This window comes from Scylla paramamosain, chromosome 11, assembly GCF_035594125.1.
Source record: "Scylla paramamosain isolate STU-SP2022 chromosome 11, ASM3559412v1, whole genome shotgun sequence".
Taxonomy (NCBI): Eukaryota; Metazoa; Arthropoda; class Malacostraca; order Decapoda; family Portunidae; genus Scylla; species Scylla paramamosain.
In genome coordinates, this window is record NC_087161.1 from 25,911,375 (window position 1) to 25,923,753 (window position 12,379).

The following is a 12,379-nucleotide window of genomic DNA, read 5'->3' on the forward strand; positions in this document are numbered from 1 at the left end:
GGAGAGGGAGAGGTAATGTACGTGTAATTCAAGCGCAGGTGTGTCGGCAGGTGTCATACAAAAGCATACAGGTGAAGTGGTGAAGCGGAACAGGTGTCATGGAGGAAGTAAGCAAGGTTGTTTTGTGCTTTTAAGTACGTGAAGGTGTGTGTAGAGGACAGGTGTGTGTGTAGAACAGGTGCGTGGTAATGGATAGTTTGTGTCTAGGTAATGAGTAGAACAGGTAAGGGCAACGTAAGGTAAGGTGTGTGTGTGTGTGTGTGTGTGTGTGTGTGTGTGTGTGTGTGTGTGTGTGAGGAGAGGACAGGTGTGGTACTGGTAGAATGTTTGTGTCGAGCTGATGAGGACAGGTGAGACAAGGTAAGCTAAGTTAGGCTAAGCTTGTCAAAGGAGTAAAGCCAGGTAAGGTTAGGTAAAGCGAACTAAGACAAGGTAAGGTAAGGTGAGTTAGATTAAGCTTGTGTCTACGTAGTGAGGAAGGCAGGTAAGGAAAGGCAAGGCGAGGTAAGGCAGAGGAGGAAGGGGAAGGAGGAGTTGTAGGCTCACGGTCAGAGGTGATCAGGTAGAACAGGCAGCCAGACAGACAGACAGGCAGACGGACAGGTACATAGGGAACAAGGTACAGTGATACACAGGTACACTTTTTTCTCCTTTCCCTTTGATTCATACTTTTATTTATTTATTCTTTTCTCTGTTGCAGATTTTTGGGTGCCTCGGGGGTCCAGACAGACAGACAGACAGACAGACAGACAGACAGGCACACAGACACACAGGTAAGGAAGGTATACTGTTATATATATATTTTGTTGTTGTTGTTGTTGTTGTTGTTGTTGTTGTTGTTGTTGTTGTTGTTTTCACTGTTTTGCTGCAGTTTTTCGGGGGTTTTCAAGAGAGAGAGAGAGAGAGAGAGTAAAAAGATATGCATTAATACATTTCATCTTCCAAGTAACTCAAGAATATTTTCCTTCATGTTTGTTCACTCGAGCACAGAAACTTTCCTCTTAGCTACACTTTTTCAACCTCCGTCTTAACCCCCCTCCTCTCCTCCCCCCCCAAAAAAAAAAGAAAACGAAAAAAGAAAGAAAAGAAAAATTGTTGGTTTCATATAGTGATTAAAAGTTAGATCATTTATTCTCTCTCTCTCTCTCTCTCTCTCTCTCTCTCTCTCTCTCTCTCTCTCTCTCTCTCTCTCTCTCTCTCTCTCTAAAGCAACACGTTTTTATGCAGCTATTTCAAAACTCTACGTACATCATACACACAAAAAAAGAAGAAAATATGTAAAAAAAAGCGTATCCTACTTATACAAAAATTCTCTCTCTCTCTCTCCCTCTCTCTCTCCCCTCCCCCAGTATCATCACTTCTTCCCGACATAACCTTCGTCCAATCGTCGCCAGCAGGGGTTCACTTTGCAACAATAGCCAGCCAGGCCTCAGTAACATTACATTTGCATCCAGCACAAGGGCACCGCTTCACACACACACACACACACACACTCGCAGCTTGTCTCAGTTCACCATGAGGTATAGATGGACTCTGGGACCTTGCGTGAGGGTAGCCAGGGACAGGAAGGAGGGTGGAAGGGTGGAAGGGCAGGAGGGAGGGATGAAGGAAGGGAGGGAGGGAGGCAGGGAGGGAGTGGGTTAGCGGTGCGTGTAGTGAAATGGTCGTAAAGTGTTGGAGGTGTACGGTGAGTGGAGTATTTTTTATTTTTTTGTTTTGATCTTTTTTTACAGTTACCTTATTAACTTCCAGGTAGCTTCGCATGATTCATCTTCCACTTCTCACTGTACCCACATACACACTTCCACACTTTCTTTTCTTTCTTTTATGATAAAAGTGTCTTCCCGTGCCGGGAATCGAACCCGGGCCTCGCGGGTGAGAGCCGCGTATCCTAGCCACTAGACCACACGGGAGATATAAGGTAGCCTCTCACCTGTGTTCCTTACCTGGGCTTCCTACCTGCGCCGCCCCTCCAGCCAGGCAACATAAGGGTGTGCGTGGGTACTTTCCTCTCAGCGGTGAGGAAAGATACATGCACCATACCACGGAGGAAGCTTCTTTTTTTCTTTTTTCATTTTTCTTTTAAGGGAATGTGGGGCAAAGCGTGCGTGTGTGTACGTAGGTTGATGTAAATTCTGTGTGTGTATAGCGCCGTGTGTGTGTGTGTGTGTGTGTGTGTGTGTGTTTGTGTGTGTGTGTGTATGTCTAGTCGGGTAGCTGGGTGCGGTGATCGGCGGGTGTTTGGTGCAAGGCCGTGTGTGTGTGTGTGTGTGTGTGTGTGTGTGTGTGTGTGTGTGTGTGTGTGTGAGGAACAATGGACATTAACTCAGACAGGCAGGGTGGAGGGGGAGAGAGGAGAGGAGGACGAAATGTGTGTCTGGTGCATGAATATGACAAATCACTCCACCGCCAGACGCTTTGTGTGTGTGTGTGTGTGTGTGTGTGTGTGTGTGTGTGTGTGTGTGTAATCTTGAGTTTATCGCCCTGTGTTGCGATGATAGTGGTAGTAGTAGTTGTAGTGGTAGTAGTAGTAGTAGTAGTAGTAGTAGTAGTAGTAGTAGCAGCAGCAGCAGCAGCAGCAGCAGCAGCAGCAGTAGTAGTAGTAGTAGTAGTAATATTAGTAGTAGTAGTAGTAGTAATAGAAATAATGCCAGAACAGGCCAGTAGGATTGTCATTTCCTTTATACAGAACAATAAACACAGGAAATGAACCAGAAACACACACACACACACACACACACACACCTAAAACATCATTCACTACCCAGACACCACCTCTTTCCCTCAAACGCTCCTAAAAACAACAAATCCAACCAGAAACGAACACACACACACACACAACCAAACTCTCTCACCCGAAGACCACTGAAGACCCACACACACACACACACACACACTCGCACAGACAGACAGACAGACAGACGCATACACCTTACCCACAGCCGCACCACTCCACATAAGGGCATGACGAGGCCTAAGCAGGGAGATAAATGCCACCGCCACGGCCAGATACCCCGCGTGATAGGGAACAGAATGGCGGCGGTAGGGTTAATAACAAAAGAGCATCGCCCCCGGGTGGGCTCGAACCACCAACCTTTCGGTTAACAGCCGAACGCGCTAACCGATTGTGCCACGGAGGCTTGAAAGCATGAAGGGGCACGGGGCAAGTGTATCACGGTGAGATGTGCTTTGTTACGTGCTGGTGGTGGTGGTGGTGGTGGTAGTAGTAGTTGTTGTTGTTGTTGTTGCTGTTGTTATTGTGGTGGTGGTGATAGTGGTACTGTGTAGGATATGGAAATACAGTTGTAAATGTATGACTTAAACAATGAGAGAGAGAGAGAGAGAGAGAGAGAGAGAGAGAGAGAGAGGGGGGGGGACATCTAAAGGTAATGCATAAATGGAGAGAGCGAAAATATAAATGGATAATCGTGTATGATTCTCTCTCTCTCTCTCTCTCTCTCTCTCTCTCTCTCTCTCTCTCTCTCTCTCTCTCTCTCTCTCTCTCTCTCCGTCTGCCACGCGGAAGATGACTTGATATAAAAGCGGTCAATAGAAAAAAATGACAAATAGGAAGTGTGTGTGTGTGTGTGTGTGTGTGTGTGTGTGTGTGTGTGTGTGTGTGTGTGTGTGTGTGTGTGTGTGTGTGTGTGTGTGTGTGTGTGTGTGTTTGGGATAAAATGGGGATTAGAATAAAAAAAATAACTTCACAACAAACACACACACACACACACACACACACACACACACACACACACACACACACACACACACACACACACGTACTAAAAACAATCTCGAAGTAATCCTCTTAGTGGGAACCCAGTGTGTGTGTGTGTGTGTGTGTGTGTGTGTGTGTGTGTGTGTGTGTGTGTGTGCTGCCCTACACCCAAACAGAGGAGGAGGAGGAGGAGAAGGAAGTGACCTCGATAATAGTAAAAGAACATCATGACAGACAGTAAAGGAAGAGGAAAACAAACGATGTGTTAGTATTATTATTATCGTTGTTGTTGTTGTTGTTGTTGTTGTTGTTGTTGTTGTTGTTGTTATTATTATTATTATTATTATTATTATTATTATTATTATTATTATTATTATTATTATTGTCATTCTTTCATTTGTTCTTCTTGTTCTTCTTCTTGATATTGTTATTATTACTCTTGTCCTTATCGATCTTTGCACTACCACCACCACCACCACCACCACCACCACAATCCTCATGAGGGCCTACAGGTCAGATGCGTCTTGTTCTTCCCTTGTGTTCCCTCGTGTTCCTTAGGATGAAGAAGAAGCAAGTAGGCAAGCAGGCAACCTCATATTCCCTCCCCCCTCATCCAGGCTCTCCTTGACCCCCGTACCCTTCACTCCTCACCCTTCCTGCCCCCCCCCACCCACAGCACCCCTCCTCCCTCACCTCCCCTCTCACCCTACCCTCTCTCCTCTTGACCCATCTCCCTCTTCCCCCTCATCTCCTACCCATTTCCCACTCCCCCTCATCCCCTACCTATCTCTCCTTTGTTTCTTTTACCTTCCTTTTCCTCCATTTCCTTCCTCCTAATACTTGTTTCCACTTCTCCCTCCCTCCTCCTCGTGTTCCTCTTCCTCTTTCTCCTCTTAATGGTCTTTCTTTTTCCATATCCTCCCTTTTCCTTCTCATTCCTTTTCTCTCTTTCCTTCTCTTCCTTCCTTCTTTTTCTTTTCTTCTCTTCACTCCTCTTATTATCCAAGCTGTTCTTGTTATCATCGCTTATTTTCTCCTCCTCTCGTTCCTTCTCCCCTTGTCCTCCTCCCTTTTCTTCTCTTCGTCCCCTTCTCTCTGCCCATACTCTTCCTTTTTTTCTTTTCCTATCCTTTATCTTGTCTTTCCTCCTTCTCTTGCTCCTCTTCCTAATCTCTGTACCCAAACCTCTCTTCCTCCTCCTCCTCCTCCTCCTCCTCCTCCTCCCATTCATCTCTGTACCGCTAACCTTTCCTCCACGCCTCCCCTGCTCTCCCTCCTCCAGCCCCCCTGTGGTGGCGCTGCGGATGGTAAGGCTTTCCAGGAACTCATTCTCCTGGGTTCGAGTCCCGAGGTCTACGTAGATTTAATAAGCTCACCTGCGCAGTTAGTCAATTAGCCCCTCAGGTAAATTGACACACCTGTGGAATTTATTGTAAGGTGAACCAGGTGTAATTGTGAGGGTAGGGAGAATGATTTGATTGCTGAGGTGTAGGTTGATTAATAGTGATGTTGGTAATTGTGAAGAGAATAGATCAAGGGTATAAGTGAGAGACAATAGATGGAATGGTTTTATTTCAGCGGTATAGACAAAAGTTTATATTTAAGTTAGCGAGCAGTGAGTAGGATAAGATCTAGTCAAGTGTTATAAGGGAGAGACAAAAAGACAGAATGATTTAATTTCAGAGGCATACACACAACTCCATTACGGAAGTTAGTAGAGATTAATAAAGAGAATAAATAAAAGTTAAGTATTATTGAGAGACGAAACTAATTCACCCAAAGAGCTTTTAATAAGGCACCAGTATAGGGCAACAAAGAAAGAAGGAAAATCCACTGAGGCGTCAATCCTTAAGGAAATGTCAAAAAGGATAACCCAAATTTGTAGGATAAGCGTCTTGAAACCTCCCTCCTGAAAGTGTTCAAGTCATAGGAAAGAGGAAATACAGAAGCAGGCGGGGAGTTCCAGAGTTTACCAGAGTGTAGAGTTGTCAGAATACGAGGTGTGTCATTAAAGTTCCAGGACTGGTGTCCTAAAAGATGAATTTCAAACCCAAGCCACAAACCACCATATTTCCCCTTCAAAGTAATCCTTCTGGAGTATACAACTGCGCTCCCAACCCTCTACAGTCACTAATCTTTTTCTTACGTGCTTTTAAAATCATGTCCTCTGTTGCAGGTCGTTTAACAATGAGCGCTGAACAGCGAACAAACTTGAAGTTTTTGGTGCAGTTGGGGAAAACGCCGTCAGAAGCACTGGGTATGCTGCAAAAAGTGTACGGGGATGAGACAATGTCACGCTCACGTGTTTTTGAGTGGTGCAAGAGGTTCAAAGAGGGCCGGGAGGACGTGGAAGATGACCCCAGGAGTGGAAGACCCTCAACGAGCAGGAATGAGGCCAATGTTGAGCGTGTCAAGCAGATGGTGCGTGACGATCGTCGGTTGACTGTTCGAAAGATCGCAGATGAGCTTGGCATGAACCACAACAGCGTGTGGAAGATTATCACTGAAGATCTGGGCATGCGGAAAGTCTGTGCGAAGATGGTGCCGAGACTCCTGAACGATGACCAGAAGGGACGACGCATGCAGGTGTGTCAGGACATCCTCGAGCGTCTGGAAACTGAACCAGACTTGCTCAGGAGAGTCATCACCGGCGATGAGTCCTGGGTATTTGAGTACGACCCGGAGACCAAACGCCAGAGCCTTCAATGGAAGAGTCCGGCGTCGCCACGGCCGAAGAAAGCAAGGCAGTCCAGGTCCAGCTTCAAGGTCATGTTGATCGCTTTCTTCGATGTGAGGGGCATCGTCCACTGCGAGTTCTTGCCACAGGGCCAGACAGTCAACCAACATGTGTACAAAGAAGTACTGCGGCGTCTGCTTCGTGCAGTGCGCGAGAAGAGGCGGGAGTTGTGGCAGGGCAACTCGTGGCTGCTTCACCACGACAATGCGCCTGCTCACAATGCCCTGAGCATCAGAGAGTTCTTGGCCAAGAAGAACATCGCCGTGCTGGAGCAACCGCCCTACTCACCTGACCTCGCTCCGTGCGACTTCTTCCTCTTCCCCAAGCTCAAGGAGGTCATGAAGGGGACCCGTTTTGATGATGCGGACGACATCAAAAAGGCCGTGACGACGGAGCTGAGGAGCATCCCGCAAGAATCCTTCCAGCAGTGCATGCAAGCCTGGCAGAGAAGGATGGACAAGTGCATGCGGTGCCAGGGGGATTACTTCGAAGGAGATAACCTATAGTTTGTAGCCTGGATGTGAAATAAAACTTGTGTGGCACCAGTCCTGGAACTTTAATGACACACCTCGTAGTTTAATTACAAAAGTATGGAGAGATTAATACGAAAGTTTCCAGGAAGTAATGAAAATGAATGAATACAAGTTGAATTAAAATGAGAGAGAATACTAAAATCTAAAAACTTACATTGATAGATTAATAGATTCGGATTTGATATCGTATAGCTTTGTGTGAATTTTAAAGAGAATATCAATTTTTAACACAGAGGTAAGAGACTTGACATTGAATGAAGAAAGAAAGACGTTGATAGAGTAATTATTGTTTTTTTTTGTTGTGTATGCTCTCTCTCTCTCTCTCTCTCTCTCTCTCTCTCTCTCTCTCTCTCTCTCTCTCTCTCTCTCTCTCTCTCTCTCTCTCTCGTCCTTCTTCCATCACTTTCTATTTAAACGAAAATGTTGGGGCAATTACATGTGCAAATATTTATTGAGCCCTGAATATTCCTCCTCCTCCTCCTCCTCTTCCTCCTCCTCCTCCTCCTCTTCCTCCTCCTCCTCCTCCTCTTCCTCCTCCTCCTCCTCCTCCTCCTTTTCTTTCCCTCTTTCACTCTCCATTGCTTTATCTTCCTCCTCTTACGCCTCCTCTTCTGCTGTTTTCATTCCACCTCTCTCAGCTTTCCACTCTTCCTCCTCCTCCTCCTCCTCCTCCTCCTCCTCCTCCTCCTCCTCCTCCTCCTCCTCCTCCTCCTCCTCCTCCTCCTCAGCCTGAGTAATTTGGTGAAGTGATGGGAATGGAATTAATTGTTCGCCGCAGTTGACTGATTTCTTATTAATATTAATGTTGTTATTGTTGTTAATGTTGTTGTTGTTGTTGTTGTTGTTGTTGTTGTTGTAAGTTGGCTTTTCCATTTTTTGGTTGTTTGTTTATAATTCTGCTAATGGAAAAGGAGATTATGGGTATTGAAACTACATTATTGTTGTTGTTGTTATTGTTGTTGTTGTTCGTGTATGCGTGTGTGTGTGTGTGTGCGTATGAGTCCCTCCCTCCCTCCCCCCTTCCCTTTATCTCCTCTTAAGTTTAAGCTTAACAGAATTTTATCTACTCTCTCTCTCTCTCTCTCTCTCTCTCTCTCTCTCTCTCTCTCTCTCTCTCTCTCTCTCTCTCTCTCTCTCTCTCTCCCGTTCCCATTCCCCCCTTCTTCACATACCCCCCTGGAATGCTTATATTTTTCCCACTCCCTTCCCCTCTCCCTCTCTCTCCTCCCTCTCACTCTCTCTCTCGCCTCCCTGAAAGCATCAGTGTCCTGTAAAAGTCACACGCCACCTTAGTTATGGATGGTCCCAAGTATTTGCCTTTTAGAATGTTTATAAAGAGACACCTTAGTGGGTCGACACAGACTGCACAGGTAGGTGGGCAGTGGGGAGGCGTACAGGTAGACAGGTTAAAAGGCTGGGTAATGCATCCGTGTATATTCTGGGTACGTGTGTGGGTGGAGGAAAGAAAATGGGAGGTAGGGGAAAAAAATGAGGGAAGGAAGGTGTTTGTTGTGTGATGCTGAGAAAAATGAAGGAAAAAATTAAGGAAGAAAAGGGTGAAGAGAAAGAAAAAAGGGAGAAAGGTGATGGAAGATGATGGCTTTGTGGTGTTAAGGAAAGGAAGGGAAGGGAAGGGAAGAGATGGGAAGAAAAGGAAGGTTGTGTAATGGTGAAGGAAAGGTTGGTATGTTGAAAGAAAATGAAATGATGGAAAACTTAAAAAAAAAAAAATAAATCGTGATGTTGATGTGAAAAAAATACATAAACAAGAAAGAAGGAAAAGCTGTGTAATATTGAAAACAAAAATAATATTAATAAATTATAGGAATATGAGAGAACATGAGAGAAAATGTAAAAAAAAATATATGTTGATCGAAAAAATAAAGAAGAAAAGAAAATGCGCTGTGTAATAGCAAAAAAAAAAAAAAATAGTCGGAATATTGAAAGAAAATGAGATAGAAAACTAAAATAAAATATCGTGATGTTAATGTTGGAAGAAATTAAAATTCGAAATATTCACATTAAAAAGAATGAAATAGAAAATTATGATGATAGTAATAATGATACCACGGAGAGAGAGAGAGAGAGAGAGAGAGAGAGAGAGAGAGAGAGAGAGAGAGAGAGAGAGATTACCGATATGATCTCTTCTTTTCTCCTCCCAATTGCTTTCATTCTCGTCTCTTTCCCTCTCCCTCGTATCTCTTTCTCCTATTTATCGCTCTCATTTCTCTCTTTCCTCCCACTCTCTCTTCCTTCCACTCCTCCTTCCTTATCTCTTCTCAACTTTCTTCTTGACTAACTCTTATCTCTCGTTTCCCTCTCTTTATTTTTATTATCTGTATCTTCCATCTTTGTTCCCTGGTGAAGAAAATTCTCTCTCTCTCTCTCTCTCTCTCTCTCTCTCTCTCTCTCTCTCTCTCTCTCTCTCTCTCTCTCTCTCGTCTTTTCTTTATTTTTGCTCTCCTTTGTATTCTTTACTTTTTTCTTTATTTTCTTCCTTCCTTCCTTCCTTCCTTCCTTCCTTCCTTCCCTCCCCTTTTCTTTCTTTCTATCTATCTATCCATGTATCTATTTATCTCAGTATATCTTTCATTTTTATCACTCTATTTATCTCTCTTCTTTCCTTCCTTCCTTCATTCATTCATTCATTCACTCATTCATTATTATTCTTTTTAATTATTCCCTCTCCCTTATTTCCATTCTCTCTCTCTCTCTCTCTCTCTCTCTCTCTCTCTCTCTCTCTCTCTCTCTCTCTCTCTCTCTCTCTCTCTCTCTCTCTCTCTCTCGCCGTGACATGGTTAGCGGGGCTCCAGCAGGGTGGGGGTTGCCAAGTTGTCCATATAACCTGCTTTTACTAACGCCAAATGAGCTCATCTTTCATCGTGTTTTCCTCTCCTTGCACATTCTTCCCATCACCGGTGCTCTGCTGGGTCTCCTGGGGGTCACTGGGGTTCTCCGGGGCAAGGTCTTCTCTCTCTCTCTGTCTCTCTCTCTCATTCTTACCCTTCTTTCACTACTACTACTACTACTACCATTAACACTACCACTGCATCTAACATCACCACCACCACCATCACCATCCCCACCACCACCACCACCATTCAGTCAGACCTCTTTCTTCATCTCCACCAACACCACTGCCACTACCACCACCACCACCACCACCACCACCACCTGTCCCTAAGGGTAACCTCAATCACTGTCAATTATTTCTTTCCCTAAGGCTTCCAGAGAGAGAGAGAGAGAGAGAGAGAGAGAGAGAGAGAGAGAGAGAGAGAGAGAGAGAGAGAGAGAGAGAGAGAAACCAACATACCAACACAGAAAAGTAAGTCAAAGAAAAGAAAAAAATGTAGGTTAATGGACGGAAAATGGAAAAAAAAACAAGAAAGAAGGAAAAAACAAGAAAGAAGGAAAAAAACAAGACGAATGAAGAAAAAAAGGAAAAACAAAACAAAACAGAAAGAAAAGAAAATAGATGAATGGAAAAAAGGGAAAAAACAAGAAAGGAAAAACGTAAGAAAAAAAAAACAAGACGAATGAGAGAAAAAGGAAAAAAAAATATGTATACACCTTTTAAAACGAGGGGGAAAAAAAGGGGAAAATAAAGTCAAGAAATTCACCCAGCAAGTATTTCCCCTCATCAGTCTGTTGGACAAATTTCCCCTCTAATTATCTCCACATTGGCTGCTACACGTGAGAGAGAGAGAGAGAGAGAGAGAGAGAGAGAGAGAGGTGGAGGGGGGCAGAGACTGAGGGGGAGAATAAGTTAATGGGAGGAAAGGTAGGACAAGGAGAGAAGATGAGGGGAATGAAGGGGAGGAGGTGAGGGGAAGGAAGGGGAAGAGAGAAGACGAATGGATGGAGATGAGAGGAAATAAAGGAAAACGAGATAAGAAGAAGGGGAGGAGATGAGAAGAAGGAAAATAGAAAAGAAAGAGAAAAAAAAGAAAGAGAAGGAATAGGTGTGTGTGTGTGTGTGTGTGTGTGTGTGTGTGTGTGTGTGTGATAAAGAGAGTAATAAAGACAGGTAGAGAGGGAGAGAAGAAAGCAAGAGTTAAGATAGAGGAGAATAAAGGAGAGACAGAGGAGATAGGATAGAACAGGTAGAGGGAAGACAGAAATGAGAGAGAGAGAGAGAGAGAGAGAGAGAGAGAGAGAGAGAGAGAGAGAGAGAGAGAGAGAGAGAGAGAGAGAGAGAGATTACAATAAAAAGAGAAAGGGAAGGGATGAAGAGATAAAAATGGAAGTTATAGTTAGAGGAGATGAGATAAAGGGGAGAGAGGGAAGAGAGAATAAAAATGAGGGAAAGAGGAAAGGGAGGAATAGGAGGAGAGGATGGAAACACGTAGAGAAAGAAGAGGTAAGGGAAAAAAATAAAGGAAAGAGAAGAGAGAAAGAGAGAAGAGGAAGGAGAGAGGATGAGAATAGATAAATAGTACTAGAAGAAGAAAGAGAATAAGAAAAGAGGATGAGAACACATACAGAAAAAAAGAGAAGAGGAGAAGTGAGAGGAAGAAAGGAAGGGAAGAATGAGAACAAATAGAGAGAAGTAAGAAACGAGAGAAATGAGGAAGATAGAAGAAGAGGAGAAGGAGAATAATGAGAAAAATAAAGGGAAGTGAGAGAAAGAGAGAAGAGAAAAGGGGAGGATGAAAACAGATAGATAAATAGATAGATAGATAATAGTAGTAGTTGTAGTAGTAGTGATAGGGGGAAGAGGGGTAAGAGGCCAGGGAAGGGGAAGAGAGGGAGAGGGGAAGAGAGGGAGAGGGGAAGAGAGGGAACAGTGACGTCACTCTCCCGGGTCGCTGTCCTAGATATTGAACTTATATAAATGAGGGACAGGAAAAAAGAAAAGGGAGGAAAAGAGAAGGGAAGAGAAAAAGAGAGGGGAATGAAGGAAGGGAAAGGAGGACAAGGTTAATGACGATAAGCATGACAGCCATATTCATTCTATTCATTCTTTTATACATTGAATACCTTATGGATATTCACCTAAACCTCTCTCTCTCTCTCTCTCTCTCTCTCTCTCTCTCTCTCTCTCTCTCGCTCGGTAAGTGTGTTCACGTGTGTCTGTGTAAGGAGGGACGGTGGAGGGAAGGAGTGGAGGAGAGGGAGGCGGAAGAAGGATGAAGGACAGAGAAAGAGAGAGAATAAAGGTGTGTGTGTGTGTGTGTGTGTGTGTGTGTGTGTGTGTGTGTGTGTGTGTGTGTGAAGTGAGTGGTTCTGTGTTTACATTTATTCATTAAGAAAAAAGAAAAACCGTCAAAAGAAAGAAGTGTTTACATTTCCCTTACTTCCCTTAAAACTTTATAAAAAAACATCTAGAAAAGAAAAAAACGAATTCTTTAAATATCCAGGTTTTTTTTTCCTCACTCTTTACTTTTTTCA

The 12,379-nt window shown here is 44.0% G+C and overlaps 2 non-coding genes across 2 annotated transcripts; both read right to left on the bottom strand.

The window, feature by feature from the left end:
• Nucleotides 1-1,841: 1,841 nt before the first annotated feature.
• Nucleotides 1,842-1,913, bottom strand: Trnae-cuc (transfer RNA glutamic acid (anticodon CUC)). The gene has a single exon. It is a non-coding gene; the product is annotated as a tRNA-Glu (tRNA).
• A 1,153-nt stretch (nt 1,914-3,066) lies between these two features.
• Nucleotides 3,067-3,140, bottom strand: Trnan-guu (transfer RNA asparagine (anticodon GUU)). The gene has a single exon. It is a non-coding gene; the product is annotated as a tRNA-Asn (tRNA).
• Between the last annotated feature and the right edge of the window lie 9,239 nt (nt 3,141-12,379).